Source organism: Lissotriton vulgaris, chromosome 11, assembly GCF_964263255.1.
Source record: "Lissotriton vulgaris chromosome 11, aLisVul1.2, whole genome shotgun sequence".
Taxonomy (NCBI): domain Eukaryota; kingdom Metazoa; phylum Chordata; class Amphibia; order Caudata; family Salamandridae; genus Lissotriton; species Lissotriton vulgaris.
The window spans coordinates 244,559,825-244,570,521 of record NC_141699.1 but is presented as its reverse complement, the minus strand read 5'-3'; positions in this window follow the sequence as shown (position 1 = coordinate 244,570,521).

Here is a 10,697-nt window from a genome sequence, read left to right as displayed (position 1 = left end):
TGTTTAATTTGCACCCACACCTCACAAGCTGCTTACAAAACCTTGAACCTGATTTAAAAAAATAAATATGGATGACCATATTTGAATAGAAAAAGATTTCCTTCCTCCGGAAGATTCTTTTTTAAGACCCGTAAGTGTAGGGGAATATTTTGTGTATTATCCATAAGGAGATGTCTGGTGTTTTTAAAAAAGAAAGCCCAATGGTATAATTTAAAGTCTGGCAGAGCGATCCCCCCATCAATTTTCTTTTAATACAATTTTTTCAATGCAATTCTCACAGCCTTATTTTGCCACACAAAACTGCTCAAATCACTTTGCAATTTCTGTAACCATTCTTTTTCGCCATCTTGTGCCCAGGCCAGATGGGTTAACAAGCCGTATCCCCTCTCCAAGTCCACTGGCTACACCTCGGTGCTCGCAGTGGGATGCTCCCGATTTTCCCTGCCTGGTGCAGTTTCGGTGGGGCAGCTAGTCTCCCAGGGGCCGCTGTTCTCGTTTCAGCACAGCAGAGCTCAATGGATCGTCTACCGCTCGGTCGCCATCTTGGAGGCATTACATGAGAGGTGATATTTGGTGGGAGTTAGAATGTAATTCTTTTGTGACTCCAAGGGCCACATGTGCAAATATTTTGCGACTCAGTAATTAGTCATAAACTGATTACTTGTCACAAAAACAGCAATTCTCTATGTAAGAAATCCATTTGCAGAAGTACATTTTGCATTTCAAATGATTAATGCATTATTATTTTACCAACTCTAAATAGCAAATTGCTAATTGGAAATCTCAAATAGTGATGTGCTGTCTCTATGTCCATCACATCAACAAATAGCTAATAGTTACAAAAATCACCATTTTGCACATGCAATTTGCCACCGACATAAACCAGGTTGTAACTGTGTGCAAACTATAAAAGTTGGGTTCAAATGCATCTGCGACTTTCCATAATGGCTGCCCTGCATGTGATGGTAAGGAGCATGCATATTCTGGCTGGTTTGCAGGTTAGAAGGAGAAGACAAGAGAGGATCTTCAAACTGAGTATTACACTATTTGAGCAAACTGAGGAAGATATATGTATAAATATATATATATATATATATATATATATATATATATATATATATATATATATATATATATATATATATATATATATATATATATATATGTATATATATATATATTATATATGCTGAATAGCTCTGTTATCATGGAGTTTATAGCTGATTTAAAACCTCAGCTTGAGAGAAACACTTTGTGGAGTCCATACCCACTCATGTGCAGGTGTTGTGTAGTTTGCATCTGTTTGCCTCTGGTAGCTAACAAGGTGTCATTGCAGCAGCTGGCGGTGCATCACAGAGTGCCCTTTCTCATTTTTTCTGTGCGTTACTAGATGCAATGTTAATACACATGTAAGAACTGTAAATTTTTAACCAGAAATGCACCAGAATTGCACACCACCAAAACAGAATTCCATAGGACTGCCAAACTTCCGCATTTTATAAGATGTATACATGTATACATGAGCTTGTAAGCCCACCACCTGAAATTGAGTACTCATTCAGGTATTGAAAAATACTAATTTCAATAACATTGAAGTGGTGTGTGATGCAAAAAACCTCATAACAGATATTGGAGCTCAATTACCTCGGATCACCCACAACTCTTTCATACTCCCACATAGTGGAATTTATCAAAGGTTACAAAGAGAATATTTTTATGATGGATATTTATTGGGTAAGTATACATCGAGTTGCATAATATATCTTAAATGTGATTTTTATTACTTATCTAAATATGATTGCTCTGTTTATAGGTGATAGTGTGTATGCCTTACGGCCATGACTAATGACTCTAAATCCGCTGGTTACTACTCCCAATGAATGTCGGTACAAGGAGACCCACTGTACAACCAGAAGCATCATAGAATGCACATTTAGGTTTGTCTGAGGAGCTTGAAGAAGGCACATTTCAGGATTGGGAGCCAGCAGAGGTCTTTGAAGTAATTGGTTATGAGAGTTTGGTGAGGTCAGTTAAGAATGAGTCTGACAGCCGTATTCTAAACGACAGAGAACCTTTTGGTGAGCTGGGCTGTTCTGCCTACATCATTGGGGTAAAGATGGTGCACTATGAGAGAGTGCGACTAAGACCAACATATCCTGATGGTGTGCTTAGAATCAGTCTCACACAGTTTTGAAGTTTATGGTGTTCAACAAACACTCAGTTTTTACTGAGAATGCATAAGTCGTACAACAGTGATGATGAGGGCATGTGTCACTCATATACAAGTGTCCAGTTGGAGCCATTTGAAGATTTTCATGAGCAGTTGGAGGATGTGGGAGTAGGTTGATGTGACTGCATTGGTCTGGTTGGCGATGGCTATATGGTTGCAGGTCATGATGCCAGGATCCTGGTGGCATTTGGGGATAGGCTGGTTGGTCCTAGCTTGGTGGACCACCAGACTGGTGACCAACAATAGATGAATTTGCCAAAATGACTGTAGCGTCCCCCCCGCCAGATAGCATGTAAATGAATCACGCCACACAAGGAGCTCAGTATTGCATGTCTTTATTCTCTATAATGTCACTGTTAACTGACATGTACTGCTTCATGAATTTTATTAACCACACCCAATCACTTACGTCACTTGACTACGGAGTCCATTAGGTACCACTGGGGTCCTGTGCTCTATAGTACACAAGACACTACCTCTCACCCTTTATTAGATGAAAAGTACAAACAAAACATCTATAGTTCCTCAATAAGCCATCGACACACTCAACCTACTCTTCCAGATCTCATTGTATGAGGATGAGGAGACACAGGTGAAGCAACCCCAGCAGGCACCGGTGATCTAGACACAGTTGCAGTCCTTGGACTTTCCTGGCCCTCTGATGAGAGAGTGTCACTCCTGATGTCTGGAACCGACAGACTCGAAAGGCAGGTGCTTGAAATGTAAGAAATCCCTCATAATGGACTTTCCAGGACAATGAGAAGTCCCTATGTGTCCCTTAGTAGCCACAACTTGCAATGGATCAGTATCAAATGGATTATCGGATTTTCATTTTCGTCTCTGACAAGAACACAATCTCCTTTTCAAAAAGTAATTTTCCAAGTACATCGAAGCTTGTCAGCATATCTATTCATGCTGGACTTGTGAAATGAATCAGTGATTTGAAATTTCTCTGCATCTATTGTTCTTTCAGTAGTCCACTGGTGCAATTTGGTACTCATCGCTCTCCCGAACATGTGGGTGGCCGGGCTTTCACCAGTTGTAGAATGCCGACTAGAATGGCAGCTGATGACACACCAAAACTCAATCTTTTGTATCTGAACAAACCAACATGAGTTGAAAAGGTAGTAATATACCTGCAATTTTCTTCCAATTTGAGATAATGATACACTTTGTTCAGATCAAGGTGCAAAAAGACATTGGCACCATTCAACTGGGTAATGATATCAGCATGTCAACACAAATTTGACAGACCCTTCACTGTCCTTTTTAGGTGCCACTACTATGGGGTGATACCCATGGCATCGAACCAGTGGTGTGCACAATAATACCATATTTCATCAAAGTCTCAATTTCTTTTTCAACAGCTTCTTGTGGGTGAAATGCAATTCAACAATGTTGCTGAGCAACAGGACGAATGTCCTCATTAATATGAAGCTGCACTTTCATCGTCTTAAATGTTCCTAATTAATGGAACAACAACGGAAACTGATTCACTATATCGTGATGAGCATTGGCATTGTAATTCAACGATATTAGTCCCTTGTCAGCAGCAATGCTGAAGCTGAGCAAACATGCACTCAATGCAGTGCCCTGAAGGACATTGATTGGGGTGTGTGTGTACCTTCATCTTTTAGTGTTTCATGGTTCAAATGAATGAACCTTGACTTTACATTGGCGTTGAGGCTGCCCACATGTATACTTTGGTTTTTCGATGGTGTGAGACAGGGCACTGAAGACAGTTCATGGAACTTTTTGGCTTGCATGATATTAATCAATGAACGACTGTCTATGATAAACAGTATATAGCAACTGTTAACCTTCAATTTTATTTTGGAACCACATCCAAATGAATTTTGTGATTTCACTTGTCGATCCTTTTCTAACTTGTACACTTTCTTGCATGAAGCCAAACCTTCAAGCACACATCTTTCAGTAGTCAGCATTGATATCGCACACCCATCTTCTTTACTGTCAGTTGACAGTGATGTAGAAGAACCGTTCGATGAGGAATCAGATGACAATTGGACTCTTTCAATTTCTACTTGCCTCAACTGATGTTGTTGTTTACATTGATGGGCAAGGCTGGAACACTTCTGGAACTTTCTGGCAGACATTTTGTTTTCATGACGGGATGCACTGGCTGCCATTTTGCGTTCACAACGTGATTAACTCACTTTTTCTCTCGATTCGAAAACTGGTTGATCTGGGCTGTTACCCAGAAACCGGGGCGGGGATTCTTGTTTCCAGTTCAGGGAAGGCCTGGCAGTTCAGGCTGGACTGTTCCCATGGGAAGCAGGGTCAAGACTGATTTGCATATGGCTGGGATCAAAAAGGAATGGCATGGTGAGCAAAATAAATGATGGATTTAGGCCTAGATCTCTGTACTGGGGTGAATGTGGAAAAAGGTAGGGCTATGACCTTTTTCAAGATTTGCCCGGCGCTAACCGCCTTTGTACCATTCAAATTACCAAGCAACGAGGCAGGCGCCGGAGACCAGAAGGCAGGAAACAGAAGTTTTATTCCGACGGAGCAGAACACATCAGATCAGACAACAAGGTATCGTCTCGAGGTGCTCTAACAGCCTCTCTGAGGCCTGGCCTCTTATACCCTGGTTTATGACATGTGAGCATTCTTTATTGCATAAAAGACTCTTTAAACTTATGAAATGACGTCCCCATAATCCTTGTGTCAAGCCCACCCCCACATACATCCACAATAGAGGTCCTCATCCTGTTGATAACAGGAGGGGGCTATCACACGGCTGAGTGTTCCGCCGATACTTAGGATGTGTGCGCCTGATTGTATCCCATGGGGTGGGGAGGCCATGATCAACAGTGTGTCCTTTGAAGAGGGGCGACTCCATACAATGAGGGGCAGTAAATGATATCTCCCGGCTTAGGCGATGGCCTCGGACCTGTGTGGACAGTCGCACACGGGGGAAGGGGTCATCAAAGGAGTGGTATTCATGCCGCGTGGACAATCGAGCGCGGAGGGAAGGTTTATCAACAGAGGGGCATTCATGGAAGGAGAGGAGGTGCTGGTCAGGCGCAGGAGTGACTCCCAAGGACAGGGTCATGCAGAAGGGTTATGCTCATGAGAGGGAGGGAGGGGGAGCCAGGGTGCGCGGAGGATGCTTGCTGGGTCAGAGGGGCGCGCTTGCGATCGATCGTGGACAGGGAGACCATGATACCTAAAATGGCTGTCATGCACGTTGTACGTGGGTGACAAGCTGGCGCAGATGATGTTCAGCTCGTAAACTAAAATTCCACAGTCCTCCCTTTTAACATGTCTCGCGAGCTTGTCAGTTCGGATTTATCCCCATAAGGCCACGTATTTCTACTTCATAGAGGGGACTCATGTGCTCATTTCGGAAGTCCAAAGTCTTTGGGCACATACAGTTAGAAACAAAGCTGCACAAAGATGGCAGACATTGGATACCTAAACAACACCCGCATAATATCACAACAGGTATCAGTATGAAGGAAAACAACCTCCAACCCCAGTTCCTCAAAGTGTCCCAAAACCAGCTCCCAAGCGACCATCCTTCTTGCTCTTGGTGAACCTCTGAGGAAAGTCTGTGGAGGTGTTCAATGGCTTTGTAGACTGAGGGCGAGTTATCTGGCACGTAAGTGCAGCAGCTAGATCCGATGATGCGGCATGCTCCTCCTCGATCGGCTAGGACCACATCTAGAACAAGGCGGTTTTGAAGGGCCACAAGGCGGACCGCTTGAAGCTCAGCCGTGTTGTTAGCGAGGATGCCAGCCGTGATGTTGATCGTCGTTTCTACTGCCTGGGTCAGGTGTCGGATAGCGCGGCTGTTTGCCATTGGGCCCCACAGGGGAACGAGTCCCTTTGCTGCATCCAAGAACCGAGCTCCAGTGGAGTCGGCTTGTCCAATGTCATCTGCACGCCTCTGCCGGTGATGGTTAGCAGGGGCTACGTACGTGGGGGGGGAGAATGAAGGCAATGTAGCAGATACCCTTCCAACCTTTCGGGAGCCAGGTGTAAGCTTTGGTGCCAAACACAAAGTACATATTTGGAGAAGCAACAAAGGAAGGGGGATCAACTGAGTCCAATGTTCTGGTGATTCTGCAGGAACTGTGACCCACCAGCTGTGTTCCCTGGCCTTCGAGACACACAAGACCTGTGACATTGATAACAGACAGAGCCACAGTCAGAGTGGCGGTAGTTTGTTTTCGCAGATGAGAGAAGGTGGATCTAGCTGGATTGTGGAGTACCTGTACTTCGACACGTTCTTTGGTTGGAATGTCTTTAAGGAAGGTGGCGCCTGTGAGCGCAGGACACAGGGGAGCAGAGGTCTTTCCGGTTTTGTTCAGCCAGAACCCAGAGTAGAAGTGCGACACTGTCTGGCTGGAAGTGGCGTTGTCCTTGTGGCTCTCTTGCATGAGGATCAACCAGGCGAGGCAGGAGCCGTGAACTGAGAAAGGAGAAGGGATGAAGGGGATGGAGTGTCCAGTGGCATGCGGGAGCAACCCGCAGATCCAGCAGTTCGTAGCATTTGCAGCAAGGTTGTGTTGGTGCAACAGTTGCACGAAGGAATTGTTCCAAAATTCCCTGCGCCTTTCTCGGAGCTGAGGCGACAGGGAGATTAGGTGATGCTCTTTCATGGGGGTCGGTCGTGCAGTGGGCAGCAATGCCTCATGAGCCGGTGTGCTTTCCTCCAGAATCCAGAAGGAGGTCATGCGGAGGAGGCAGAAGAGGAAGACAATAAAGAGGGCGATTGTCTTTGATTTGTGCAAGTTGTCAGTCTTTGGGTTTCTATATTGGGTATTTCCTGTTGCTTCCATCATCTTCTTATCTGGCGCTTCCATCATCTTCAAGGGGCTCGGTAGCGGGCAGAACCACAAACTTCGTTTAGCTTCTCTCCCGGTAACCCTTGGTTGTGTTTAGGTCACCGTTCTGAGATTCAACTTAGTCCGTGGCCTACTTAGCCGAAGCTCCCTCCTTTCGACGCAGGAAATACCCTTCTCTGGTTGGCACAGTGGGGTCAGAGAATTTTGCAAGTTCAAGTGCCCCGGTATCGGGATAACAGTTCAATGTCGGTCGGTCTTTGTTCAGGAGCTCTTCTTGGGTGTTGACGTTTTCTGTCGTGGCCAGGTTCGCAGAGACCTTCCGGCAGTGATGTGCGTGCAGCCAGTGCCTCTTTCCCTCCACTCGAAGCGCCGTCCGTGTGGTAATCAGCACTTGCCAGGGGCCCGTCCACCGGGGTTCTAGGCTCTTGGTCCGTTGGAAGTTGCGGACTAGAACGAAGTCCCCCGGTTGGATGTCGTGGCCTGGGCCCCTGGAAACATCGGGGATGGCCTGCTGCACCTGTTGATGAATGACAGACAAAGTTTTAGTTAACTTGCACAAATAATCAGACAGTAGGACATCCGGGACGTCATGAATGGAGGTTGGTTTGGGAGCAGTCCAGAGGTTCATCGGTCGCCTGAATATAACCTCGTAGGGGGTCAAATGGTGTTTGGTGGGAGTAGAGCGCATCGATAGCAAGGCCAAAGGGAGAGCGTCTGGCCATTTAAGTCCAGTGGTTGCCACTATTTTTGACAATTTCAACTTCAGTGTGGCATTATGGCGTTCCACCAGGCCGGCGGATTGGAGGTGGAAGACTGCATGAAATCTCAGCTTCACCCCCAATCCCTTTAGGATTAGTTGGATAACCTCAGCTATGAAGTGGGGGCCATTGTCGCTCCATAAAATTCGACAAAGGCCATAGCGAGGAAAGAATTCTTTCAGTAGTACTTTGGCAGTAGTCATGGCAGTGTTGTCACGGGTTGGATAGGCCTTTACCCATTTGCTGAAGGCACATACGATGACTAGTACATACTTCAAGCTTTGGCATCTCTCTAGTTGGATGTAGTCCATCTGAAGGACCTCAAAGGGGTGATTGGGGGTCCCAAACCCTCCCCGGGGTACCACAGTTCCTTTCCGGGGGTTGTGCTGCAGACAGATAAGGCACTGCTGGACTAGGCATCTGGCTGAGTCGGGGATTTTGTCGTTGTGCCAGACTTTGGAAATGAGTTCGATCATGGGTGCAGATCCTATGTGTGCGGGGGAATGAGCCATTGTCAGTATGGGGATCAGGTATGAGTCAGGTAGCAACCATTTGTTTGCATCTTTTGTTCGCCAGCAGGCCTCATCATCCTTCAAACCCACCCCTGCCCACTTAGTCAGTTCGTGAGGGGTGCTGGCCGACTGGATGTCTCTGATCATTTCCCTTGCGTCAGTCCATTTCTCTGCTTGTGACCTGGTCACGTACATGCGTGTCACCGTCCTATTCTCAGCTGTGGTTCGTGCAGTGATGTCGGCCAGTGCATTCCCTTGTCCGACTAAGTCTGTCACCTTCTTGTGTGCCTGGCATTTGATCACTGCTAGTCGTTTGGGGAGGAAAACCGCTTCAATCAGGGCAGAAACCAGATCTCCATGAAGGATAGGGGTGCCGTGGGACGTCAGGAATCCCCTCTCCCTCCACAGGAGCCCAAAATGGTGAACCACCCAGAAGGCATACTGGCTGTCTGTATATACGTTCGTGGTGGTCCCTGTGGCTATGATGCATGCTTGTGTGAGGGCTACCAGCTCTGCCGCCTGGGCAGATCGTTGTGTGATGCAGGCTGTCTCAACTACTGTTCGGGCTGTCGTTACTGCATAGGCAGCTGAAGTGGTGCCATCTGGGAGTTTGATGCATGAGCCGTCTACCCATAGCTCTCCATCGGGGTCAGTGAAAGCAGTGTCTCGGAGGTCAACTCTACTCCTAGTTTGTTCGTCTGTGAGGGTCACACAGTCGTGTATGGGAGGAACGTCGGGGTCATTTTCAGGCAGGGGCAACAATGTGGCAGGATTCAAAGTCGTGCATCTCTTTAGTGTGATGTGGGGTGCAAGTAGCGTCAGTTCGTACCCTGTCAGTCGTGCGCTAGTCAAATGTTGAGTCTTGGTTTGGTTCAGAAGGGTGTCGACAGCATGGGGTACTAACACGGTGAGAGAGTTTGAAAGTACGATTCCTTCGCTCTGGCGGATAGAGACGGCAGCGGCAGCTACCGCTCGAAGGCAGGCAGGCAAAGCTCTGGCTACAGGATCAAGAGTGGTGGAGAAGTAGGCACAAGGGCGCTGCTTTGGACCTATAGACTGAGTCAGGACAGACAATGTACACCCCTCCCTTTCGTGGGTGAAGAGGGAGAAGGGTTTGGAGTAACCCGGGGTTCCCAGGACGGGCGCTGAACAGAGGGCATCTCGCAATTCCTTAAAGGATGCTTGACACTCAGGGGTCCAAGGGAGCGGGAAGGAGGCATCTTTGGCCAATAGGGCAAGTAGGGGTTTTACAATGAGGCTGAAATTAGGTAACCACTGTCTGCAAAAAGAGGTTAGGCCAACCAAAGAGCGGACTTGCTTTTGTGTTTTTGGGACGGGGGTGTCTAGGATGGTTTGGATTCGGTCGGGTGTGAGTTTCCTCCCTTCTTTGGACAGGAGATGGCCTAGGTATGTCACTTGTGGCTGGCAGAACTGTAATTTCTTTTTGGAAACTTTATGGCCATTTTCTGCAAGAAAGTGTAGGAGTTGGACAGTGGCTGTGATTGCAAGTGGGGTGGTGTCGGCCGCCAAAAGGATATCATCGACATATTGAATCAACACCACTCCATCCGGTAACTGGACGGCGTCCAGCTGTCTTTTGAGGGTCTGGCTGTAAATACTGGGACTTTCAGTGTACCCTTGGGGAGCTCTACAAAATCGGTACGAGCGGGATTTTAAGGTGAAGCCGAAGAGATAACGGCTGTCTGGATGGATGGGGATAGAGAAAAACGCATTCTTGAGGTCGATAACAGTGAAGGTGGTGGCAGTGGACGGGATGAGGGTCAGAATGGTGGTGATATCTGAGACTACGGGGTATTGGGGTACAACCACTTTGTTAATTTCTCGCAGGTCGATGATGAAGCGGTACGCTTTCTCATCTCCTTCGCCTTGCTTCTTAACAATAGGTAGGATTGGGCTGTTGCAGACGTTGCTAACCACCTCTTCAACCACTCCTGCATCTACCAGAGACTGAATGATCGCTACCAGTGCCTTCTCGCCCTCGGGGGATATCCGATATTGTGGGAGTTTCGGGAGCATAGCGTCCTGTCTTACAGTTATATGAATAGGGTCAATCATCATTCGTCCCACATCAGAGTCATTTTTGGCCCATAGGTACGGAGGCAGGGTATCAAGCAAGGACAGGTCAGCATCAGTTATGGAGCACATGTGTCGTGCAGGGCAAGATTTGGGTATGTCTGGGTTGTCGTACAGGATGACTCGGATTCCATCTGGGGAACACCTAATGGTAGCTCGAAAATGTTTCAGTAAGTCAATGCCCATAATGGCGTCAGGGGAGTTGGAGGAGAGCAGAAATGTTGTGTCAGTGGTGTTGCTTTCTAGGTCAAAGGTGATAGGTACGGACAGGGGGTTAGTGGAGGGC